This window comes from Desmodus rotundus, chromosome 9, assembly GCF_022682495.2.
Source record: "Desmodus rotundus isolate HL8 chromosome 9, HLdesRot8A.1, whole genome shotgun sequence".
Taxonomy (NCBI): Eukaryota; Metazoa; Chordata; class Mammalia; order Chiroptera; family Phyllostomidae; genus Desmodus; species Desmodus rotundus.
Genome location: NC_071395.1, coordinates 46,581,888 through 46,595,529, shown reverse-complemented (window position 1 = coordinate 46,595,529; position 13,642 = coordinate 46,581,888). Strand labels below are relative to the sequence as shown.

General features: G+C 39.8%; 1 pseudogene; it reads right to left on the bottom strand.

Moving 5' to 3' along the window:
- Nucleotides 1-1,786: 1,786 nt before the first annotated feature.
- LOC112317013 (olfactory receptor 7A10-like) lies at nt 1,787-11,916 on the bottom strand (annotated as a pseudogene).
- Between the last annotated feature and the right edge of the window lie 1,726 nt (nt 11,917-13,642).

The following is a 13,642-nucleotide window of genomic DNA, read 5'->3' as shown; positions in this document are numbered from 1 at the left end:
ACCTTGAATTATTTTTATACATGGTATAAGTTGGTAATCAAGTTTCATTTTTTTTGCATATAACTGTCCAAATCTCCCAAAACCATTTGTTGAAGAGGCTATTTTTACTCCATTTTATGCTTCTGCTCCCTTTGCCAAATATTAATTGACCATAAAGACTTGGGTTTATTTGTGGGCTCTCTGTTCTGTTCCATTTGTCTATGTGCCTGTTTTTATGCCAGTACCAGGCTGTTTTGATTGCAGTGACCTTGTAACACAGTTTGATATCAGGTATTGTGATCCCTCCTGCTTTGCTCTTCTTTCTCAAAACTGCTGCAGCTATTCAGGGTCATTTATGGTTCCATATAAATTTTTGAAATGTTTGTTCTGTATCTGTGAAATATGTCATTGGTATTTTAATAAGGATTGCATTGAATCTATAAATTGCTTTGGGTACTATGGATATTTTGATAATGTTAATTCTTCCAATCCATGAGCATGGTACATGCTTCCATTTGTTTGTGTCTTCCTTAATTTCTTTCTTCAGTGTTGTGTAGTTTTTTGAGTACAAGTCTTTTATCTCCTTGGGAAGGTTCATTTCTAGGTACTTTGTCTTGTTGCTATATCAAATGGGATTTTTCCTCCTGATTTCTGTTTTTGATATTTCATTACTGGTGTACAAAAATGCCTTCGATTTCTGAACATTGACTTTGTATCCTACTCTTTTGCTAAATTCACTGATTAGGTCAAGTGGTTTTTCAGTGGAGTCTATAGGGTTTTCTATGTACACTATCATGTCATCTGCAAACAATGATAGTTTTGATTCCTCCTTTCCAATTTGGATGCCTTTTATTTCTTCTTCTTGTCTGATTGCTGTGGCTAGGACTTCCAACACTATGTTGAATAGAAGTGGTGAAAGTGGACAACCTTCTCCTGTTCCTGATCTTTTTTGTAATCACAGTGCCAGATATGTGTCATGGTTGCTGCATAAACACTCGTGTTGTCCCCAACAATGGAGGTCCTTTTCATTTATAATTTAATGTATTCATTTTGTTTTGGAACTTGAAAGATATGTATTTTTATTTTTAATTAGAAGCAATTTCAATAAGATCAAAAGGAGTAAGTTAGACAATGGATATATCCAGGGATTAAAATTAATTTGGAATTACACACAAGAATATACATAAAATTTTTGTAAATTTTGTACAAGAATTAACATGTTATAAAATTCCCTTTTTGAAAATCCTTTACTAGTCTATCTACAAAACAAGAAGAAGTTACTTACAATGATATATAGGGTCTGGCACTAATAAAGCTCCATTTTTATTACAAAGTCATAAGCATGTAATTCTGTAACATAACAGTATCACAGTCAAACATACCATACAACATTTTAGGTGAAATGTCGAATTTGCTGTCAATTCCGTGTGAGGCATTCACGTACCCTACCAACCACACTGAAGGAAGCCTTACTTCTGCCGTCATCTGTATGTCATTTGAGAAGAAATTATTCTAAAGACATCAATGTTGCCACAGAAGTAAAGAAACACTTCCAAAAAATATCTTAAAGGTTGGAAAAAACTTTTTGATTTTAGGAAAAAGGAGAAAGAGAAATTCTGTATATGTAATACACAAAGTAAAAAGTTTAATAAAATGGTGGCTTAAACTGTATAGAGAACTTGAAACGAACCAATGAAATTCCAGTACAGAAATGAAACGAGGAAGTTCAAAACCCAAAATCTGATTAAAAAATCAAAATTTCTGGTTTTGTATCTTAGGGCAAAGAAGGCAAGATAATTTTTCGGCCTCAGGTGATTGTCCCTTGTGTATCTGCCACCAGAAGGAATCTTTTCAGAGACCCCTTTATGTCTCTGTTCCTGAGACTGTAGATGAAGGGGTTCAGCATGGGTGTGACCATGGTGTACATCACTGAGGTAATTGCACTTGACTGAGCTGTGGGTATTTGCAGAGCTGAGATACACCCCTAGGCTCATATAATAAAATAAGGAGACAACCAAGAGGTGAGACACACAGGTGGAAAATGCTTTATACTTCCCCTTAGCTGATGGGATTGCTTGTATGGAGGACATGATCTTAGAGTAAGAGTAAAGGATCCCTGTAAGGGGACCACCAGCCAGCAGCACAGATACAAAATAAATCACAATTTTATTAGAAAATGTGTCAGAACAGGCAAGTTGGGTCATCTGATTGAGTTCACAGGAAAAGTGGGGGATTTCCAAGTCTGGGCAGGAGGACACCTTCAACACCATCAAGCATTGTAACAGGGAATTCAGGGCACTTATGATCCAGGACACCAGAAGCAGCAGTCCACAGAGCCGGGGGTTCATGATAACTATGTAGTGCAGGGGGTGACATATGGCCACAAACCAATCATAGGCCAACACAGTCAGGAGGAAGTTGTCCAAGAATACAAAACATAAAGAAAAACACATGCAAGTGATACATCCTGCATAGGTGATGGCTTTGCTCTGTGTCTGGATGTTCAGCAGCATCTTTGGGATGGTGGTGGAGGTGAAACAGATGTCTACCAGGGACAGGTTGGAGAGGAAGAAGTACATGGGCGTGTGGAGGTGGGAGTCTGAGCTGACAGCCAGGATGATGAGCAGGTTTCCCAACACTGTGATCAGGTATGTGGAGAGGAACAGCCCAAACAAGAGGGGCTGCAGTTCTGGTTTTTCTGATAGTCCCAGGAGAAGAAATTCTGACACTCTCGTGAGGTTCCCTGAATCCACGAGGTGGAGCTGACTTTCAGGAAGGAGAAAAAGAAGAGGAGTAATTTTCACACAAAGCAGTATTACTCACATAGTTGTAATGCTACAATTTATTTGTTGTAGTTAAGATACTAATTTCAGTAATTTGAGATGGATATGTTTCCCTCTAGGAGTTTTCTGTGTTAATCAGAGCACAAATTTTTGTCCCAATCTTTTTTTCCCTAAGGTGTTAGCCTAATTACACTATTTAGGAGAAATTATTCACATATTTCAGGAATAGAAATTGAGTGCTGACCATGTTATTGGTACTGGCTAAGCTGTGAGTAGATGGTGCTGAAGAACATAAGTCCCTACAAGCCAATATTGGGGAAAGAATATAGAAGCAAAAAATAGAAATAAATATAACATTACACATGGTGACAAATCCTATGAAGAAAACAAAAGCAGGTCTAAAAGGGAAAGTGTCTAGGCCGTTCTATATTTCATGGATTTTTAGGCAAGACCTGCCAACAAGTGACATTTGAGAGCTCAACTCAAGAGAGAAAGGGAGGGAGATCAAGGTTGTATAAGCAAATGTGTACCTGGCAGTGGGGATAGTCAGTATCAAAGCTTTACGGAGGAGTTGAAGGGGTTTAGCAATTTGCTCAAAGGTAATATCAGAGTGTAGAGTGGGCTTTGGTTGTGATTTTTTCTGGTTTCATCCAGTCAGTGGGTCTCAACCCAAAATGATTTTATACCTAGCAATATCTGAAGGGATACCACTAAACACCTACAATTCATGCTCACACAAATAAAAACCCCTGTATTTATTATCCATCCTCAAATGTAAATTGTAAAAGGTAACAAAATCTAGTTTAGACTGGCACTTCTTAAGTTTCAAATGCATGTACCCAGGATTCTAGTTCAAATGCAGAATCTGACTCAGCAGATATTTCAGCTCAGAGAAGCTGTGTATCTGACAAGCTCCCAGGTGGTGTTGACACTGCAGGTCCTGGTCTGGGGACTGCTCTCTGAGAAGAAAAGCTATGGTTCTGTTATACTCAATTATGGGACATTTCAGTTCCTGTGATCCATATATCATCTTTGTGTACAGTTTTGGGGGAAGAGTGTATTCATTCATTCCAGAGGCGATGGTTAAATCTGTATCCTTTGTATAAGGGCCCTTGAGTGACACATAATTATAGTATTCTGAAAAACTATTTTTAGCAGGCAGAATTCTGACCTCTGTAAGGTGTCCACATCCTAGTCCCCAGTACTTTTGAATATGATGTTTTTTATATCAACTAGAGGATGAGGTAGCAGAAGGAACAGGGCTGCTAATCGGCTGACTTTAAGGTAGAAGCTGAACAGGACCATCCAGGGGGACTGAGGTCAGCACAGTGCTCCCCTAGATGCAGAGAGGGAGACCAGGAGAAAATGCAACACTGCTGTATTTGATGAAGGAGGGAGGGCCCTGAGCCAAGGAATGCAGGTGGTCAGAACACAAACTGCAATTAAGGAGAAAACAGGTTCTCCCCTGAGCCTCTAGGAGGACCCAACCCTGCAAACACCTTGAGACTAGCCAGTGAGACTCTTGTCAGGCTCTGACACCAAGAACTGTACACGCATATGTGTGCTCACTGTGAATGACTGGTGTGTGAGTGCTTCCCAGCAGTCTCGGCAGTCTAATACAGTCAGTCATCCAGTGACATGAGATGGAGGGACTGAGCTTAAGTTTCTGCATTCATTAGCTTCCTTGGGTAGGCATTTTACTTTGAAAATCCATGGGAAATGGAACAGAAATTTTAAAATATTTGGAGATTTCCACCGCGTTAGCTGGGACAGTGAAGTCATCATGGCATAAATATAAATGTGAACTAGGATGTCTTAGTGTTGTTATGATTGAAGGTACAATATGTGACCTTAATGTTTTCATTCCTGAATTTTCAAAACTATTGTTTCTCAGCACACTACACTCTTTGGCTAGAAGTGGGTGAGTCCTCAATTTATATTCCCAAGAGCATGACAGAATGTTTCATTCAATGCATAGAAAAATGTGCACTGTGTGGAAAGGCTGAGCGTGGGAAAGGAATTTCTACTAACTATTTGAATATAGAAATAATAGGACACAAAATCCCAAAATATATGAGCCTCAACAGTAATGAAGTAAAACTACTTAGTATTCCATTTTAGACTTATTAAATATTTTCTTATGTGAATATGCAGCATGGGAGAAGATGCTGCAATGTCTGCCTCGCTAACTGCTACTGCAAGGTGCTGTCTACTTCTACTGGTTGGGTCTTTCAATGAATACAAAACATGCTGAAATACACCCCATCTTAAAATTTAGTACAAACATGCTCACTTCACTGCACTGCTCTCCACACCCAATGCTCCATTTCCTTCTCCCTGAACAGGAAATCCACTCACAATTGTTTTCACTTACCTGTAGCCATTTCATGCATCTCACTCATTGTACAGCATCATCCGACTGGGCTCCCAGGCCCATTACATGGCCCTGGAGTGCAGATTCAAACAGACACTTCCGTATTAACATATTAAGTAAATTAAGTATAAATTAGTTACTTAACCAAGAATACAAATCTGGTCTCAGGGCTGGGATGATTAGGGTCCTAGTGATTCAGTAACAGTTCTCAGGTTCCAGCCTCTCTGACCCTTTCCTGATGTACCTACCAGGCTCTCAGGCTTCCCTGGATGGGTTTTCTGAAAGGAAGTTTTTCATGTGTAAGTCAGAATTGCTCCCTGTAGTGTTAATGGTGGAGACTGAAGCTCTATCCTACAAAGACAGTAGGAAGGAGTGAAGCATCAGTTCTTGAGCAAGACTTAGGAATCACCAGGAACAACCATGTCCTGTCCACCATCATTGTACACCCAGTGCAGTACACCCAGGTACTGCATGGGGAGATATTCACAACTCTGTGTATTGGCTCATCAGACACGTTTCCCTCTTATTATTCCTACATCTGAGTATATGATTTCCCCCCGGGCCCCTGTAATTAACAGGAAGAAAATTTTTCCTAATGATTCTCAGATCTCAAAAGACCATCTTAGAAGTCAGGTGAATTTAGATTTTATGGCTCCTTGTCTTGGATATCATCTGCTTCCCAGAGTTCTCACCTCCTAGTACCTTTTTCCAACACTGAGTTAACATTTTCTCCAAAGTCTGAGACTATGAAACCCATCAGAACCAGGTAGTCCCTTTGATACCCAAGAACTTATTTGTGGTAGTGACACCACCCTGATGTCTCCAGAGCATTGCTACCCCCTCTTCAATGGGGGGAGAACTGTGTTCCTTTGATATGCAATCCAGGCTACCACACTGCTTGGCTTCCTGATGCATTTGTCAAAATAAATATAAATTTCTTAATAATAACACAGGTTATGAGCTGTCATTTAGTGCCTCATTATAAAATATGTGTTAATTATGAGAGATACCCTCTGATAGTTTTATGCTATATAATCTGAACTTAGTACTTGACAGACTTTTCTGATATAATTTTTGAAAAGTCCATTCTATTGGGTATTAATATTATGAACTGCATTTCCTTTTGCAGAAATGGAGCTGGAAGGGCTTTAGTGATTTGCTCAAAGTTATGAACTAAGTGAGGGATGGACCTTGATTGAAATCTATGGGGAACGATCCCAAGAGTGGGAAATGTGGCCCAGCCCCCACTCAGAAAAGCTAGTAGGGAGTGAGGTCGGAGGGCAGGACCCACACCCACAGATAGGTTCACCAGTGGGGAATCAGGCCTGCATTGTACCTAGACTGCTATGAGACTTACTTTTGCTAAAACTCCCTCACCCTGATTTGAGGCAGCAAATGTTTACTGAGTATCTTTAACTTCCTAAAGTCTGTGCTAAACCACCCAAGTATGGAGTGTGACTAGTTTCCCCTTTGAGCTGTAACATCCTTCTCTTTGAAATAATTAGCAGTGTTCTGTCCTTTGTCGTCCTTAAAAGGTAATCACCTGTGGTGAACCTGTGCTTAGTAAATGAGGACCATCCTCAATGTAATGTGCCCAGAAAAGCAATAAAAGCCTGTCCAGGCAGGGGTTGGCTCTCTCTCTTGGGCTCTATCTAGCCCTCTCGCCCTCTCTCACTTAGAGAGTGGCCATGCCGTCCCTTTTTCTCCACAGGATTTCTGTAGTCCTTGTGTATTTGTCTATTGCTGCCACAAGACAGGATCCTGTGGGCCAGGATCCGCATCAGAAATCTGTCAGGTTGCTTCCAGTTTTCAAACTCTGGGACTACGGTTCTCCTCCTGAGATGATTTTGCCCCTGAAACATGTGGAGAGAGGCTACTAACCACCTACAGTATCCATAACAAATAATTATCCTACCCCTATTGTCAACATGAGGAGGTGACAAAGCCTACTCTAGACCAGCACTTCTCCAACTTCAAGGTGCATATAAGTCACCCAGGATTACTGTTCAAATGCAGGCCCTGGTGGGCCCAAAGTTTCTTAGAATCAAATGAGTTCCCAGGCAATGTCGATGCTGCTGGTGCTGCTGGTCTCTGGACCACACTTTGAGTAGTATGGCTGTGTCTATGTTAGAGTTGGGTGTAGGTACTTTTAGGTCTTCAGAACCAAAAATCATTTGTACGTAACTTTTAATGGATAGTGTACACTCACTCATTCCAGAAGCTGTTATAAATTCATTGTTCAATTATTTTATATAAGGATTCATGAATGACATCATATGATATGCTTCTGAAACGTATCTAATTTGATTTGTTTGCATAAGGGTCCTTGTGTAACACCATGGAAATAATTGAAAAAAAATTTGCAGTAAGTAAAAGAAGAGCCTCCAAAGATATCCACACCATCATTTCTAGAAATGTGTAATATGTTATTTTTCATTGTAAGGGAGAATTATAGTAGCAAATGGAATAGTGTGGCTAATCAGCTAATTTTAAGATAAGATGCAGTGATCATGTAGGTGGGACTAATGTACTCACTGTGGTCCTAGCATTGGAACAGGAGGGAGGAATAGGTGGAATCAGAAGGAAACTGGAAGATGCTACATGGCTGGCTTTGAAGATGGAGGAGGGGCCTAGTGGCAGGAGAAACTGGGATACGACAGAAAACGAGACCCTCCCTGAAGCCTCCAGAAGGAAGCCGGCTCTGCAGATATCTTGCTTTCAGCCCATTCACTCATCAGGCTTCTAACCCCTAGAGCTACAGGTGTATTAACTTGTTTCTTTTAAACCCTTAGTGTGGTGATTTGTTACAGCAGCAATATCAATGTTAGACATTTATTCAATCATTTTAGGGGAAAATGACTTTAGGGACCTCAGCTCATTTACGTGCATCCCTTGGGTAAGGACGCTTTCTGTTGAAACACCCAATAAGTAGAAGAAACAAATCTAAAGTCAATTTGGAGATTCTGCCCCATTAGCTGATACAGAGACCCCATTGTATAAAAGAAAATGTGGTTCTGACTTTGAAGTCTTTGGACACTGAGAGAGGAAAATAATTAAAGACAACTGGCCATGAGGCTCAGTTAGTTGGAGCATCGTTCTGTGTATCAAAAGGTTGTGGGTTGGATTCCTGTAAGGGCACTTGCATGGATTGGGGGTTTGATCCTCTGTTGGGGCATGTGTGGGTGGCAATGGATCAATCTTTCTCATTTGAGTCTCTCTCTCTCTCTCTCTCTCTCTCCCCCTCCCTCTCTCTCTTAAATCAATGGAAACATGTCCCAAGGTGAGGAGAAAAAAAAATTACAGACAACCATACTACTTAAAATCTTTGTATGTAAGTTTCCACATTTTTATTTGTATTTTTTGAAGTTCTTATTTCACAGTGATTTTCGCTTTTTTAAATTAATTAATTTATTTTTATTCAGTTACAATTGTCTGCATTTTTCCCCATCCCTCCACCCCACCCCAGCCAGTCCCACCTCCCTCCCCCACCTCTACCCTCCCCCTTGATTTGGTCCTTGTGTCCTTTATAGTAGCTCCTATAGACCCCTCTCCCCACTATCCCCTCCTCACTGGCTATTGTTACAATGTTCTTAATTTCAATGTCTCTGGTTATATTTTGTTTGCTTTTTTCTTTTGTTGATTATGTTCCAGTTAAAGGTGAGATCATAAGGTATTTGTCCCTCACTGTCTGGCTTATTTCACTTAGCATAATGCTCTCAAGTTCCATCCATTTTTAAATCTTCATTTTACTTCAACCTCTCATAATTTTCTTTTCTACCCTCTCCAGTTTTCTCTCAAATTTCCTTTCAACATCAAAGATGGGATTATTGAGTCCACTTATATCCACTTGTGCAATTGAATGTTTATTTATTAAATCATTATATTTATATATATAAATATTATACACACACACACATATACATGTACACATAAACACACTACTAATCCATAAGAGAGTCCTGGACTCAACAAAGTATTTCCACACATTCCATTTATTCTGCACTACATTCATTAGATTTATTATTATCCTGCATTACCATCAGAAAGAAGAAAATGGGCTCAGGGAGATTCAATTTTTCAGAAAAATATAACAATGTGCTTAAAACCTTTGTACATACATATCCTTGAATTATATAAACATGGATCCATGCAATATGTATTCTTAATTTTGTAAGGTCCCTTTATTTCAGCAAGCTGTACACTTTACATATGAGCAGGAAAAAATCTAGTGATGTATGGCTCAAGGTAAGATGGAGAGCACAGGTGGCTGAGTCACACTGTAACAGGGGAAGGAGAAATGTCACTGGGTAGGGAGCAATGTGTCTTAAATAGATACAAAAAAGTAGCATTAATTTAAGGCAACTCACATTTTTTTTTGTAAACTAAAAGATTAGTTTATATATATAAAGAGAGTAAACTGATGTGAATTGGTTCAAGGCAGGGTGCACGTGAGCCTTACATAACTTCATGGATGAGCTATAGATGTTCAGTGCAGAGACTCACAGCTGATGCAGACTCAGGAGATTCAGGGCAGAGATCAGAACAACTCCCACCACATAATCCAATTTGAGAAAATAGGCATTATAATAATACAGCATTTAGGACAGGTTGTTATACAGCATTAGCTAATTGGTACAATAATCCAGGCAAACAAAACTGAGAGCAATTATTATAACCCTTCATTTCTTAATTTTTGATATATGTTCTGAGATTTGGAGACAGTACTTGTGATCATTCAATTATTGGAGTTTATTTTGGATAACTGGATTAACAAATGACTTTATTTAGGTTCCCTTCCAGGTAACATGGACAGGTTGGAAGGATGTGCATATTTAGCATAAAACTGGTGACCCTACATCACAGGCCTGGGTAGCAGTTCAAGCTCTCTTGTGAATCGCCTTCTGGTGATGGAGATGGAAGAGATTCCAGACCATGAGGAGATATGAATAAATGATATTGATGTAGTTCATTCACTGTCTATTTCATAATTAGGCCAAATTTTAGAAGAGTAGAGATATTTTGTTTAGAGCTATAGAGGAATCATATTTGTACACAGCACTATAATTTTGGAGAACAAACAGGAAAATAACTAAGTAATAAAATTTAAAATATACTAACCATCTTTTACCCCAAAGAAAACAGGCTTTGCCTCAAAGAAAACATAGAACCCATTTTATACACAACTGGAGTAGATTACAGCATGAAAAAAATATTTTGCAGAGTAATCAAATAAATAATGCTTACCCACCTTTAAGTTTAATTTTGTCTGAAGATCATATTAGGTCAATCTGTTTAACAAATTTACCTTTGCATGTGGACCCTGCTTGGAGATACGTATTTGATAATCAATGTTTGCCAGGGACAATGGCAGGCATCGAGGACACCAAACTGAATGAGAGAATAGAAGCAGGCATCCAGTTAAAAATAAGCAGGTGGTGAAAGACAAATACCATATGATCTCACCTATAAGTGGAACCTAATCAACAAACAAATAAGCAAGCAAAATATAACCTGAGACATTGAAATTAAGAACAATCTGACAGTAACCAGAGGGGAGGTTGGAGGGGATAATGGGAGGTAAGTGGGGAGGGGTTTTCAGGAACAACTATAAAGGACATATGGACAAAACTAAGGTAGGGTGGAGGCAGGGGAGGGAGGTAAGGATGGGGTGGGGTGGGGAGGGAGTGGTGAGGGGGTAAATGCAGAAAATTGTATTTGAACAACAATAAATTAAAAAAAAAAAACTGACAGTAACCAGAGGGGAGGTGGGAGGAGAACGGGGGAAATATGGGGAGGGTCATCAAGGAACATGTATAAAGGACCCATGGACAAAGCCAAAGGGGGAAAGAATTGGAGGTGGGAGGTGAGGTAGGTGGGGTGGGAGAAAGTGATGGGGGGAAAATGGAGACAATTGTACTTGAAAAACAACAACAAAAAAGGAAAATCATTTTAAAAATCTATTTCACCAGAAGAAAAAAATCAGCAGAATGTGAAAGCCCATGTTATCAGGAAGATTAGTTAAGGGAGTGAAGTAGACTAGAAGGACAGACCAAAGTGGAAACTGTATTTCACATTTCTCTGTGAAAACATCACACAAAAGGACTTAGTTAACAAATGGAGTTTATTTCATGTGGGTAATACAACTTATGAATATTCTTTCAGTAACAGGAAAGAAAATTTCAGAGATCCTATGTGCCATTTGAGAAGAAATTATTCTTAGGAAGTCCATATGGCCTTAGGAAATAAATGAGAATCTCCAAATATTTTTAATTCAAATTTGGGAAAAACTTTGTGAAAGTGAGATAACAGACAAAAGAGGCAAAGTCTATATATTAGAGCAGAAAGCATGATAAACTGAAGTACTTCTATTTTTAGAGAAGTTGAATTCAAATAAGTGGAAATTCTAGTAAATATGTATAAGAGACATATTAAACTTTCTGAGCCCATTGATGTCCCTCTCCAAGAGTGGCACATGGCCAGCTCCGTCTTGTACTTGACTCTGAAGTCTTCAGCACCAACCTGCAGAGCAATGTAAGCATTGTCCACAGAAGTTGCAAAGACCTGAGCCCTCGGATCCTTGATGGTCTTGAAATGATGTCCCTAGTCTCTGTACTGGGGTCCCTTCCTCTCCAGGTGTTTGTAGAATTTTCTCTCCCATCTCCAATTATCAGCCTCCAAGCTTCTCACCCTCTCCAGGTAGGAGGCCAGGTGGTCATACAGATATTGCATAGTCTCTTTCAGGCTCTGGATGTCCTCTATGCCTGCCAGACCCCCAGGCATCCCTGCAGCCAGGACCCCTAGTCCACAGTTGACCCACACGCTGGTGGTGTGGGAGATGGATATCTGGGATCCCGAGTCCCCAGATCCTGAACAGACACTGGTTGAGCTGCTGGCTGGCCAGGCTGGTGGCTGTGCAACTGAGGAAGCCCAGGGTCTGGTAGTTTTTGGAGAATCTGAAACAGGTTCTGAAGCTCATGTTGTTCAGGGAGAAAAGCCAAAGGCCAAAGTCTTTTTTTTTTTTTATTAATTTTTATTGTTACTCAATTACAGTTGTATGCCTTTTCTCCCCATCCCTCCACCCCACCCCAGGTGAACCCACCTCCCTCCCCCACCTCCACCCTCCCCCTTGGTTTTGTCCATGTGTCCTTTATAGTAGTTCCTGTAATCCCCTCTTCCCACTGTCCCCACGCCCCCCCGCCCTGGCTATTGTTAGATTGTTCTTAACTTCAATGTCTCTGGTTATATTTTGTTTGCTTTTTTCTTCTATTGATTATGTTCCAGTTAAAGGTGAGATCATATGGTATTTGTCCCTCACCGCCTGGCTTATTTCACTTAGCATAATGCTCTCCAGTTCCATCCATGCTGTTGCAAAGGGTATAAGCTCCTTCTTTCTCTCTGCTGCGTAGAATTCCATTGTGTAAATATACCATAGTTTTTGGATCCACTCGTTTGCTGATGGGCACTTAGGTTGCTTCCAGTACTTGTCTATTGTAAATTGTGCTGCTATGAACATTGGGGTGCACAGGTTCTTTTGGATTGGTGTTTCAGGGTTCTTAGGGTATAATCCCAGCAGCGGAATTGCTGGGTCAAAGGGCAGTTCCATTTTTAGTTTTCTGAGGAAATTCCATATTGTTTTCCACAGTGGCCTCACCAGTCTGCATTCCCACCAACAGTGCACTAGGGTTCCCTTTTCTCCACATCCTCTCCAACATTTGTTTGTGGATTTGTTTATGTTGGCCACTCTGACTGGTGTGAGATGGTACCTCATTGTGGTTTTAATTTGCATCTCTCTGATGGCTAGTGATGCTGAGCATCTTTTCATATGTCTCTGGGCCCTCTGTATGTCTTCCTTGGAGAAGTGTCTGTTCAAGTCCAAAGGCCAAAGTCTTGATTAAAATATTTCTTTTAAAAAATTTATTTATTAATTTAGATGTAATGAGGAAGATGGAGAGAGAGAACAAGAGGAGGGGGTGGTGAGAGAGAGAGAGAAATACCGATCTGGTTTTCCACTTTTTGATGCATTCATTTGATGTTTCTTGAATAGAGAACTACAAAACAACCTGAAAACCAATAATTAAATGGCAATGACTACATACCTATTAACAATTACTTTGAATAGAAATGGATTAAATGTCCCAATGATATAAGAAATGGATAAAAAGACATGATAAATATATACTATAGAATATTACTCAGCTCCCAAAAGTATGTGATCTTGCCATTGTGACAACATGGATGGACTTAGTGGGTATGAAGCTAAGGGGAATAAGTCAGACTGAGAACAAAAATTACCATATAATTACACTTATATGTGGAATCTAAAAAACAAAAACATGAACAAACAAAACAGAAACAGACTCATAGGTACAGGAAACAAATGGATGGTTGCCAGATGCAAGGTGTCCTGGGGAATGAGTGAAAAAGGTGAAGGGATTAAGAAGTACATATTGGTGGTTACAGTATAGTCATGAGGATTAGAGTACAGCATAGGGAATATAGTCAATAA